Source organism: Bos indicus, chromosome 3 (assembly GCF_029378745.1).
Source record: "Bos indicus isolate NIAB-ARS_2022 breed Sahiwal x Tharparkar chromosome 3, NIAB-ARS_B.indTharparkar_mat_pri_1.0, whole genome shotgun sequence".
Lineage (NCBI taxonomy): Eukaryota > Metazoa > Chordata > Mammalia > Artiodactyla > Bovidae > Bos > Bos indicus.
Window position 1 is genome coordinate 45,272,709 of NC_091762.1, and position 13,879 is coordinate 45,286,587.

Sequence of the window (13,879 nt, forward strand, 5' to 3'; positions counted from 1 at the left end):
AATTTTCAAAGATATAGAGATATTTTGTTCTACTATATGTAGAAAAGAGTATAAAACACCATATAAACATTTTATTGCAATTCCTTGTATGAATATTATTTAAAATGCACTGAAAGAAAGCTCCCACTAGCCGATAATGGTTTGAGATAAAATGTTCTTTGTAAAGCAATTGCCACTATTTTCCATCTACCCCAATTTAATGTATTCAGTTGTTTAAAACAGCTATTTTTATATTTGGTTAAATGTAATATTGCAGTTCATATCATTTTCCTTTCACAGGAAAATGATTTTATGAATCTAAAACTGAAATTTTAAATCAAGAGAAAACAAATTTAAATAAAGAGAAAAACGTGGAATAATAAATCAGTTAAATGACTTAAATAAGTCAACTAATCATTTCTACAAATCAACCTCATTTGATAAAATTAATTGGTCAAATTAGATAAAATATTAATCCAATTGGTTTAAAGAATCTTTCTTGGAAGGGAACAAGATGGCGGAGGAGTAGGTGGGCGTGGAGTATATCTCTCTCCACCGATACATCAGGAATACAACTTCAGACACAGAAGTGCATGCAGAACAGCATCTGAGGGCAGACAGGAGTTACCTGACCAGCAGTAAAGAACCACACAAAACTCAGTAGGATGAAGAAACTAGGGGAAAAAACAGGAGTGATACTAGGACCAGACCACCCTCGGCCAGTGGGGGACCTGAAGTAGGGGTCTGATCCCCATGTTGGGGCAATTGTCTGAGTCAGAGGAGAAACATTTAAGGCTGAGAGTGAAACAGTTGATCTGTGGCAGCCTAAAGGGAATGAGAATCAGACAGTCCTTACTGCAGCCATACTTACCCCAGACAGGGACGCAGGTCCCCTAGAAGGCACAGTGGCTGGGAGCTGGAGCTTAGGGATTGTGCAGCAATCCCAGGGCAAGAGCTTCTGTTGATTGTGGAGAGACTAACCGAGGGGATGTGAAGGACAGGACTGTGGTGGGAAATGCCTGTGAAGGAAAGACAGGCAGCCATAGAAGCAAGACGATACTGCTGAGTCAGGCATAGGGGGTGGAGCCATCACCATAGCATCTCTCTTCCCAAATGCCAGCATCCGCAGCTGAATAATACAGAGGGGCTGGTCCATCAAGTGCCGGACACGTGGAACTACAGAGTAGGCGCCCACTCAGGGTGCTCCTTTAAGTGCCTGACGCACTGATCTACAGAGTAGGACTGCAGCCAGGGGGCCCCTCTTTATGCCTGATGTGCTGAACAACAGAGATGGACCCCAGGCAAGGGAGCCCTCTAAGTGCCTGAATGGGCGGAGCTATGGAGAAAGACTAGCCAAAGAGGCCTTCTGATCGCCAGCTGCCAGCGGCTTGAAAAATGACTCTGATAGGGACATAACTCCTGTGGCTGAGGCAGTCCCTGCACACGTGGTATTGCCACAGTCCCAACGACCAAGGCAGCTGCATCATCTTCATGCTCAACCCTCACTGGGGCAGAGCTGCTACAGGCCAAAAAAAAGAAAAAAAGTCTTGTGTCTATACATGCTGGGTTGCTTCAGTCATGTCCAACCCCTTGTTATACTATGAACTGTGGCCTGGTAGGCTTCTCTGTCAGGGGGTTTCTCCAGGCAAGAATACTGGAGTCTATTGGCCAAACTGGTTGCCATACCCTTCTAGAGCACTATATTTCCTGCTGCCTTAGCTGCCAACTTCCCTGAGTACCTGGTGCTGCAGAATTCCTACAGCTTAAGCACTTGCACACCTCCACACCTGGCCCTCCCTGGGGCAGGCCCAAATCTGCCAGGGTAGCCTCAGGAGCAAACCCCAGGGGATGACCCACATGCAGAGGTTGACATAAAACCACAATTGAAACCCGGGGCAGTGTGGCTAAGGAAGAAGACCCGAAACCTTCCCATCAGATGTACAGGCTGCAGATTAAATCCATATGATCAACTAGCCAGACTCTTTGTCTAAGGGATATATAAAAGGACATTGAGAGCTCTCACAAAAGAAAATGCACTAATTCTGAAAGCTGTGGATATTGGAGGCAAGAACACACAGGAGTAGGACCAGATTAGAATCTGAGCTGCCCCCATAGCAGGTCCAGAGACCAACACAGTGTTGGAGGGCATCCTAGGGAGGTGAGGTGGACTGTGACTCCCAGCGAGGGAAAGGACTCTTACAGCAGTGAATCAAGAACACTTATTATTCTTATGTTTTGACTTGTTCCGTAGTTTCTTTTAATTTTTTCTTCTTTTCTTCTTTTTCTCTTTTTCCTCTCCGCCCCACCACGTTGTAGTTGTCAAGTTTATTGGCACTATGAAATCTAATTAAGCTTTTGAGACTTTTTTTCTCCAATCACACTTTTTCTTGTTGTTGTAAACCTCTGCCTCTAGGTTGGGCTTTTGCACTTCTCTGGAGTTTTCCTTTTTTTAATTTTTATTTTTTTAATCCATTATTATTTTTTCTACATTTCCTTGTTTGCTTTTCCTACTGTTCTTAACCCCTTGCAATTAATCTTTAGTGCATATAAATCTTCTTTATCTACCTCTATGTAACTTTGCATATCTATTCTCTTTCATTTTTTTCTTTCCTTTCCTCTCAACATATTTGTTAGTTTTGTTTTCATTGCTTTATTCCCCACTTGGCACCTTATTTTGTTTTGTTTTCCAATTTGTGCTTTAGTTAGTTGTGTTCTTAACTGGTAGATATAATTTTTGGTTTCCTTTGTTTGCTGGGCCAAGCTATTGTACTTTATTTTTGTTGGACCATTTTGATTTTGCTTATGGATGTATATGTGTATGTGTATATTCCATTATTTTAATTATCATTTGCCTGATTTTGTAACTGCCATTTGTCTGGGGTTCATCTTTGGTTTTTTGTTTTTTGGGTATGTGCTTTAATCTCAGTGCCCAAACACACCACTTGTGGAATATGTGTTCCTGAGCAGAAATCAAGACCTGAGCCTTTGGAGTAGGAGCACTGACTCCAAGACCCTAGACTACCAGAGAACTAACCCTCAGTTCAGTTCAGTTCAGTTCAGTCGCTTAGTCGTGTCCAACTCTTTGTGACCCCATGAATTGCAGCACACCAGGCCTCTCTGTCCATCACCAACTCCCGGAGTTTACTCAAACTGATGTTCATCGAGTTGGTGATGCTATCCAACCGTCTCATCCTCTGTCGTCCCCTTCTCCTCCTGCCCCCAACCCCTCCCAGCATCAGGGTCTTTTCCAATGAGTCAACTTTTCACAAGAGGTGGTCAAAGTATTGGAGTTTCAGCTTTAGCATCAGTGCTTCCAATGACAACCCAGGACTGATCTCCTTTATAATGGGCTGGTTGGATCTTCTTTCAGTTCAAGTGACTCTCAAGAGTCCTCTCCAACACCAGAACTGACCCTAGGGAGTGTCAAATAGTGAGAACTCCCATAAAGGAAAACACTTGAATGTGAGACCTGACATCACCCAAGCACCAGTAGCACCCTGCACAGGATGTCTCATCCAAACAACAAACAAAACAAAAATACAAACCCAACCTTCCACAGACAGGATTACCACCTCACTCAGCCTTGCCCATCAGAGGAAAAATAACAACCAAAAAACTCAGCATAAATCTCACCTTATACAAAGCTTACAGAAACCACTGCACCAGCTTGAGGCTGGAGGGAACCAAAAAGAAGAAACAATTCAACTTGAAGCCTGGGAAAATGGAGACCTCAAACACAATAAGTTTTTTTTTTTTTTTTTTTAAATAATGAAATGGCAGAGAAATACTACACAAATGAAGGAACAAACTAGAAACACAGAAGTCCAAATAAATGAAGAGGAAATAGCAAACTACCTGAAAAAAAAATCAGAATAATGATAGTAAAGATGATCAAAAATCTGGAAAGTAGAATGAGAAAATGCAAGAATCAATTAACAAAGACCTAGAAGAACTGAAGAGACAACACAGTTACTGAAATTAAAAATACTCTAGAAGGAATCAACACCAGAATGTTTGAAGCAGTAGAACGAATTAGTGAGCTGGAAGATAAAATGCTGGAAATAACTTCTGAAGAGCAGAATAAAGTAAAAAAGAAATGAAAAGAACTGAGGGTAGTCTCAGCAACCTCTGGGACAGTATCAAACACACCAACATTCAATTTATAGAGGTCCCAGAAGAAAAGAAAAAGAAAGGGTATGAGAAAATTTGAAGAGATTATAGTTGAATATTTCCCCAGAATAGAAAAAGAAATAGTCCATCACATCCAAGAGGCACAAAGAGTCCCATACAGGATAAACCCAATGAGAAACATGCCAAGACACATACTAATCAAATCAACAAAGACACCACCCTTATGGCAGAAAGTGAGGAAGAGCTAAAGAGCCTCTTGATGAAAGTGAGAGAGGAGAGTGAAAAGGTTGGCTTAAAGCCGAACATTCAGAAAACTACGATCATGACATCCAGTCCCATCACTTCATGGTGTATAGATGGGGAAAAAGTGGAAACAGTCACTGACTTTATTTTTCTGGGCTCCAAAATCACTGAAGATGGTGAGTGCAGCCATGAAATTAAAAGATGCTTACTCCTTGGAAGGAAAGTTATAACCAACCTAGACAGCATATTAAAAAGCAGAGACATTACTTTGCCAACAAAGGTCTGTCTAGTCAAGGCTATGGTTTTTCCAGTGGTCATATGTGGATGGGAGAGTTGGACTACAAAGAAAGCTTAGCATTGAAGAACTGATGCTTTTGAACTGTTGGAAAAGACTCTTGAGAGTCCCTTGGACTGCAAGGAGATCCAACCAATCCAGTCCATCCTAAAGGAGATCAGTCCTGGGTGTTCATTGGAAGGACTGATGTTGAAGCTGATATTGGCAAACAATTATTTTGTTTAACTGCCTTTTAAAACAACCAACCTGTTAAAGGTTATTCTAATCAAAATCTCAAAAAGCTGTTCAGATCAATATTTTGGCCACCTGATGTGAAAAGCTGACTCATTTGAAAAGAACCTGATGTTGGGAAAGATTGAAGGCAGAGGATGAGATGATTAGATGGCATCACCAACCCGACGGACATGAGTTTGAATGAACTCCAGGAGTTTTTGATGGACAGGGAGGCCTGGCGTGCTGTGGCTCATGGGGTCACAAAGAGTCGGACACGACTGAGCGACTGAACTGAATGCCTATCCTTCTAAAACTTGTCCAAAAAATTGCAGAGGAAGGAACACTTTGAAACTCATTCTAAGAGGCTACCATCACCCTGATACCAAAACCAAACAAAGACAATACATAAAAAAAAAAAACTACCAGAATTTTAGTAAGCAGAACTCAACAACACGTTAAAAAGCTCATATAGGATTATCAAGTTGGGTTTATTCCAAGGATGCAAGAATTCTTCAGTATACATAAATCAGTCTATGTGATATACCATATCAACAAATTGAAAGATAAAAACCATATGATAACCTCAATAGATGCAGAAAAAGCCTTTGATAGAATTCATCACCCATTTATGATTAAAACTCTTCAAAAAATGGGCATAGAAGGAACCTATCTCAACCTAGCAAAGGCCACACATAAGCCTACAGCAAACATTATTCTCCATGGTGAACAGCTGTAAGCATTCATTCCCTCTAAGATCAGGAACACGACAAGGGTGTCCACTTTTGCCACTATTATTCAACATAGTTCTGGAAGTCCTAGCTACAGCCATCAAGAAGAAAAAGAAAGAAAAGGAGTCCAGATCAGAAAAGAAGAAGTAAAGCTCCCACTGTTTGCAGGTGACATGATACTGCACATATAAAACCCTAAAAATACTATCAGAAAATTACTAGAGCTAATCTGTGAATTTAGCAAAGTTGCAAGATACAAACTCAATACACAGAAATCACTTGCATTTATATATACTAACAATGAAAAATCAGAAAGAGAAATTAAGGAATCAATCCCACTCACTATTGCAACAAGAAGAATAAAATATCTAGGAATAAACTTACCTAAGGACACGAACTGATGTTGAGGCTGAAACTCCAATACTTTGGCCACCTCATGAGACGAGTTGACTCACTGGACAAGACCCTGATGCTGGGAGGATTGGGGGCAGGAGGAGAAGGGGACGACAGAGGATGAGATGGCTGGATGGCATCACTGATTCGATGCACATCAATTTGGGTGAACTCTGAGAGTTGGTGATGGACAGGGAGGCCTGGCATGCTGCGATTCACAGGGTCGCAAAGAGTTGGACATGACTGAGCCACTGAACTGAACTGAAGGAGACGAAAGAAGTGTATACAAAAGATTATAAGACACTGGTGAAAGAAATCAAAGATGACATAAACAGATGGAGAGATATTCCATGTTCCTGGGTAGGAAGAATCAACATTGTGAAAATGATTATACTACCAAGTGCAATCTACAGATTCAATGTGATCCCTATCACTAATGGCATTTTTCACTAGAACTAGAAACAAAAAATTTCACAATTCATATGGAAACACAAAAGATCCTGAATAGCCAAAGCAGTCTTGGGGAAGAATGGAGATGGAGGAATCAACCTTCCTGACTTCAGATTATACTACAAAGTTACAGTCATCAAGACAGTACAGTACTGGCATTAAAACAGAAATATAGACCAATGGAACAAGATGGAAAGCCCATAAATAAACCCATGTACCCAGGGGTACCCTATTTTTGACAAAGGAAGCAAGAATATACAATGGGTCAAAGACAGCCTCTTCAATAAATGGTGCTGGGAAAACTGGACAGCTAAATGTAAAAGAATGAAATTAGGAGAGTTCCTAACACCATGCACAAAGATAAACTCAGAACAGATTAAAGGCCTAAATATAGGACCAGAAACTATAAAACTTTAAGAGGAAAACAAAGGCAGAACACTCGATAACATAAATCAAAGAAAGATCCTCTATTACCCACCTCCTAGAGTAATGGAAATAAAAACAAAAGTAAACAAGTGGGACCTTATTAAACTTTAAAGCTTTTGCATAGCAAAGGAAACCATATGCAAAGTGAAAAGCCAATCCTCAGAATGAGAGAAAATAATAGCAAATGAAACAATTGACAAAGGATTAATTTCCAAAATATACAAGCAAGTCATACAACTCAATACCAGGAAAACAAACAACCCAATCAGCAAGTGGGAAAAAGACCTAAACAGACATTTCTCCAAACAAGACATAGAGATGACTAACAAACACATGAAAAGATGCTCAATATTGCTCATTATTAGAGAAATGCAAATCAAAATTACAGTAAGATATCACCCACACCGGTTAGAATGGCCATCTTCAAAAAACCTACAAACAATAAATGCTGGAGAGGGTGTAGAGAAAAGGGAACACTCTTGCACTGTTGGTGGGAATGTAAATTGATATAGCCACTGTGGAAGATGGCATGGAGATTCCTTAAAACACTAGGAATAAAACCAACATATGACCCAGTAATCCCACTCCTAAGCATATACCCTGAGGAAACCAAAATTGAAAAATACACATGTATCCCCTTGTTCATTACAGCATTATTTAAAAGAGCTATAGCATGGAAGCAACCTAGATATCCATCAACAAATGAATGGATAAAGAAGTTTTGGTACATATACACAATGGAATATTACTCAGCCATAAAAAGGAATGCATTTGAGTCAGTTCTAATGAGGTGGATGAACCTAGAGCCTATTATAGAGAGTGAAGTAAGTCAGAAAGAGAAAGATAAATATCATATTCTAACGCATATATACAGAATCTAGAAAAATGGTACTGAAGAATTTATTTGGAGGGTAGCAATGGAAAAACAGACATAAAGAAAAGACTTATGGACATGGGGAGAGGGAAGTAGAGGGTGAGATGTATGGGAGAGTAACATGGAAACTTACATTACCATATGCAAAATAGATAGCCAGTGGGAATTTGCTATATGTCTCAGGAAACTCAAATAGGGGCTCTGTATCAACCTAGAAGGGCAGGATGGGGAGGGTGATGGGAGGGAGGTTCAAAAGTGAGGGGATATATGTACACCTATGTCTAATTCATGTTGAGGTTTGAAGGAAAACAACAAAATTCTGTAAAGCAATTATCCTTCAATTAAAAAATAAATTAAAAAAATAAAGAAATCCTTCTTCTGTCTACTTAAAAATCAAGACTGAGAAAGTGTGATCAGAGAGACAAGAAAAGAACCATGAACCATGAACAGTGTTTAATCTCAGAGCTAAAAAGAAAAGAGAATTCCAAGGAGTGAATAGTCAATTAAATCAAACCAAGAAATACAATAGCTAAGATAGAGCAATAATTTTCATTGTATAGTTTTGTCTTGGTGGCAGAATCTAAATTATATTATTTTTAAAAATGTAATAAAGAAGTAGTGAGGTTCAAATTGGATCTGTTTGATTTGAAAAGTTCCCAGTTTTTCCTCCATGCTAGTAACTCTCAAACATTAGTAGGCATGCATAAGGGCTTCCCTGGTGGCTCAATCAGTAAAGAATCTGTCTACAATGCAGAAGACCTGGGTTCAAACCCTGGGTCAGGAAGATCCCCTGGAGAAGGGACTGGCTACCCACTCCAGTATTCTTGGCTGGAGAATTCCATGGACAGAGAGCCTGGCAGGCTATAGTCCATGGAATCACAAAGAGTCGGACACGACTGAGACTAACACTTTCACTATAGGAATATTCTAGAGAAATTCTTGTGAATGTAGGCTCCTATCTTAAACAACAAATCTCTGGAGTTAGACATTGCGTTTTTAAGAATTCCCACCCCAGGTGATTCTGATGAAGCTGCCTTTCAGTCACACTTTTAGAAACACTGCACTCATGCCAACTATAACAAGGAGCTTCTTGAAAGCAGGGACCTCTTTGGGTTTTCAGCAGTGAGCAGAATGCTTGATTCACTGTGAGGACATAATATAGCTTTGCAAAGCTAAACTGTACTGTGGTCTGAAAAAAGACTGTAATTTGAAAATATTATCTTATGTGGTCATAGCCATAATTTCTATAACTCAAGTGTTTTGAATTTTCACACTGATTCTAAACAGTGTCCTTTTTTGTTTCCCAGTGAAATCCTAAAAGGGATGCAGTGGTTTGCATCTTTGCCTTATGAATGGTCTCTTTACTTATTTAAATCTATAACTATCTTCACTGACATTGCAAGAATTCATTTGACAGGACTTTAGACTTCCTTAAAACAAATTGTCTAACCTCTATCCATTCTGAAGGAGATCAGCCCTGGGATTTCTTTGGAAGGAATGATGCTAAAGCTGAAACTCCAGTACTTTGGCCACCTCATGCGAAGAGTTGATTCATTGGAAAAGACTCTGATGCTGGGAGGGATTGGGAGCAGGAGGAGAAGGGGACGACAGAGGATGAGATGGCTGGATGGCATCACTGACTCGATGGACGTGAGTCTGAGTGAACTCCAGGAGTTGGTGAGGGACAGGCAGGCCTGGCGTGCTGCGATTCATGGGGTCGCAAAGAGTCGGACACGACTGAGCGACTGATCTGATCTGATCTGAACCTCTATCCAATATTTTTTCTAGCTTTTGTGATTTGAATTCTTATCCTAAAGATCATATGTGTTTATTATTGAAAATTTGAAAATTTTAGGTAAGCAATAGGTAAATAAATTTCTCTTGCTATGCTACAATAGATGATGTCTGTATATTTCCTTTCAATCTTATAATGATACATATTTAGAAAAAGTATGATATTGTATATACCATTTTACAACCTGTTTTTAATTTAAATCATTAGTAATTTTTGTACTATTCATTTTCATTAAAACTGAACTTAGCCACATAGTATTGAAATGTATGTATATGTTATATTTTCATATTATTTGCATTATTTTTGGACCTTTTGGCTATTTTCAATGATTTAAAATTATAAACAATGTTGGATAAAATTCTCATATTTAGATCTTTGCCTATATCTTTTTTATTGTTCCCTTAGTGTTTATTTCTAGAAATAAAATTGCTAGCTCAAAATGTAAGTATACTCAAGTATTTTTTTGCAACATTTCCATCCAAAATGTTTTACAATTTACATGCCCTAAGCAGTATCTGAAAACATCTAAGTACCCTCATTAACATTAGATTTTATTACTTGAAAAAATTGGTCACTTTAATGGTGACAAATAATTTTAATTAATGTTTTACCTTGATTACCAGGAGGTTGAATTATTTATTATGCTTATTATTTGTTCATTAAAAAATGGTAAAATGCTTCTTATGTGCTTTTTGCAGAAAGAAACTATTAATTTCTCAGCACCTTATGATAGTCCAAAAAGATGGCTCTCCCTTTTTTGGTGGAAGATGTAATATAATTTCCTGATTTCATCATCTTTGAAAGTGCTTTACCAAGCATAACTGCTCCTCTGTTGTCAAGACAGGCCCTGAGTTATGGTGAGAGTTAAAGGAGATAAAGAAAGTAGATGTCATTATAAAAGCAAAGTTTTTACTGCAGTACCTGGCACATAGCAATCATCCAATACATGGTACAAATAATCATTATTAGGCGAACATAATCCTTGAAGTAACCAATAAGTAAACAATTGTCCAAACAGAAGTTTATAAACAGGAAAATATAAGTTTACTGATGCTCTTTGTGTAACTGAAATAAGATAATATATGTGAAAATTCCTCAAAATCTAGAAAGCTTCATTTGTTGAAACTATCACTATAATGGAAATAGTTCCTACAACCTGTGGATGGCTATTGATCAGTAAACTGGAGTTTCAGCGTTAGCATCATTCCTTCCAAAGAAATCCCAGGGCTGATCTCCTTCAGAATGGACTGGTTGGATCTCCTTGCACTCCAAGGGACTCTCAGGAGTCTTCTCCAACACCACAGTTCAAAAGCATCAATTCTTAGGCACTCAGCCTTCACAGTCCAACCCTCACATCCATATATGACTACTGGAAAAACCATAGCCTTGACTAGATGAACCTTTGTTGGCAAAGTAATGTCTCTGCTTTTGAATATGCTATCTAGGTTGGTCATAACCCCACAAGTAGGCCTACTAAAGGCTATGATTTCTCATAGAGAAAAAGTTTTCCCCCTTTCTACTCTAAATCAGAGCTGAGAGCAATGAGCTCTTTCGATGTCTATCTCTGAGGAGAAATGGTCCTCTACTGCTTCAGTTTATCCTTTTCTGAGTCCTGGCTTTACTAGTGAGAGACGTCTCTGATATGACCCCCAACTCTGAGAAAGCCCAAGGGTTTGTCTTTTGCCATCCAATTACTTACAGAATTAAAAACAGTTTAGATTTCTCAAACCTAACTTCCCAAATGTAGTAGGAACATAAATCACTTGAGTAACTTCTTAAAAGACAGATTCTCAATAAGCAATAAGGTGGAGCCCAAGATTCTTTACCTCCAAGAAGTACTCAGGTGATGCCGGTACTGCTGGTTTGAGAAGCAATACTGAATAGCAAGACTGTGCCACTTAGAGAAACAGAACCAATGGCTATTCAGTAGCTACAGTGCTAGCTTAGCTCTAGGAATTTCTTCTCCTAGTTTGTTGCTGGCCACAAATGAGTTCTTTTAATTTCTTATGATGTTATACATTTATTTAAAAGGATGTCTTTTATTTTATCTAGCATGAATGCTTTGTAATATGCAAGTTTCAATCTACTATTTGTGGGAAACAGAATTCTTTTCCATATAAGGAAGAGAATAATATAATCCTTGGTATTCATACTTAAACTCAGCCTGTTAAGCATTATTTTATACTATAAAAAAAGTTGTACTGCAGTAGATTAAATCAAACATTTTCATGTGGAATAAAAATTGGTGTTTTTAAATGACTTTGAATTAGCTTTAATAATACAAGCAAAAAAAATAATACAAACAAAAAGAAAAAAATGAATAAATAAAATAACAATACAGTGAACTTTTACATAACTTATGCAGATGACAGATGAAAAACAGATCTCATGTAAACATATTAGAAACCCATGGCTTGACTGTTCTCTACAACAGGGTTATATAAAATCCAGGTTCGATGCACGATACTGGATGCTTGGGGCTGGTGCACTGGGATGACCCAGAGGGAGGGTATGGGGAGGGAGGAGGGAGGAGGGTTCAGGATGGGGAACACAGGTATACCTGTGGCGGATTCATTTCGATATTTGGCAAAACTAATACAATATTGTAAAGTTTAAAAATAAAATAAAATTAAAAAAATAAAATACCAAGCAAAAAACAAAACAAAACAAAAAAGTGGATTTATTGTACTTTTGACCAGTGCATTTTAAAACATACTATAAAAATTCTTTTATACTTAAAAAAAAATCTGAGTTGCAACCATTTGATAGTTATTCTACAAATATTTAGATCACTTAAAAATATTCATCCAAACTCACTATGTGTCACTTTACAGCTTTGATTAGGTATTTGATGATTCAGAACACTTAATTTCCGGTAGTTTCATGCCACGAAGGTGAGTTATACTTGCAAATTATTAAAGTCCCACTGCATTGACTATTTTTTTAAGTAATAAGAGGTTAATAAAACTACAATTATTTTGTTTAACTGCCTTTTAAAACAACCAACCTCTTAAAGGTTATTCTAATCAAAATCTCAAAAAGCTGTTCAAATCAACAGCAAAACTTGACATATCTAGTGGCATTTGGACCTTAGGCAAGCTCAAGAATAAACAAATGAGTGCTAAAGGTTTGAATATAGATATTATTTTTGAAATCCCATAAGACTATCTTTTCAGTTTTAAAAACAAAACAGAATGTCCATATGTGCAAATTGTAAAACACGTTCTAGAAGCATATGCCAAAAAGAATAGATTTTTTTTTTAAATGAAAAGAAATAACCCATTCTTTTTCCACAAAAAAATAGTGTTCCAGAAAAAGCAATCTATACTGGAAATAAAGGGAGAAGAAATTAAACTACAGCATACAAATAAAACAAGCAAAGACATAGAGCAGGATGGATTAATGTAGAAAAATTAATTAAAGTGAATGTGAGGGATTTTTTTTTCCCCCAGATACAGCAAGGGAAATGATGAAATTAGCAAAAGGTGAAATATACACCACTAATGAATAAACAGGGACATGTAATAAGTAAATACTCTTAGTAGTGTTCTGAATTAAGAAAGAAATAATTTGGCTCACTGAGAATTGTACAGACTCTTCAATAAATGGTCACTGACAAAAGACATGTTAAGAAAATATTGAGACAATGTGAACATGTACAGATTTCTAAAATTGGATGATGCTACAGACTATGAAAGACTGCAGAAAGAATTTATAATCATCTTCACTGAGTCCCTTAAAATTATTCTTAAGCTTAACAAGTTTGGAGAGAATTAAAAATAAAAATAAAACAGAAAATATGAACCTGACTTCACTGACAAGTAAGTGATCCTGGGTATGGCTTAGTGTAAGTCTGTTAAGAAGAAGTAAATGTTATGAGTCTTTATCTCATAAATTCTTAAAAGTGGTAAGTTTGAATTCTTAAAAGTAATAAGGATCATATCTTCTCAATATATTTATAAAGTTCTCGGTGATGGTTTCTCTCTGTGATAATAGTAAAGTTATAGATAGAACAGACCCAGATTTTCCAGCCCAGTAGTTCTAATGAATAAAACAAGGAATACTTAATGAAATAGGAAGATCATGTACTATTTTGTCCCTCCTCTGTTCATGTCCATATGAAACTAAGCTAGAGAAATAATACGTATTCTCCTTTCGAAAGAACTTAGAATTAAATCACATTTCCCTCGGTCTTTATCTGATCAAAATGGCTATCATTGCATTCTGTGTTTTCGCTTAGAGCAAAAGAGGTGGTGCTTCATCACAGCACATGAAGAGACTCGAAATAATATTTTAAAAGACTTTTATAGAGCTTACATTCTAAATATCTCATATAATAAATTTCAAAACAA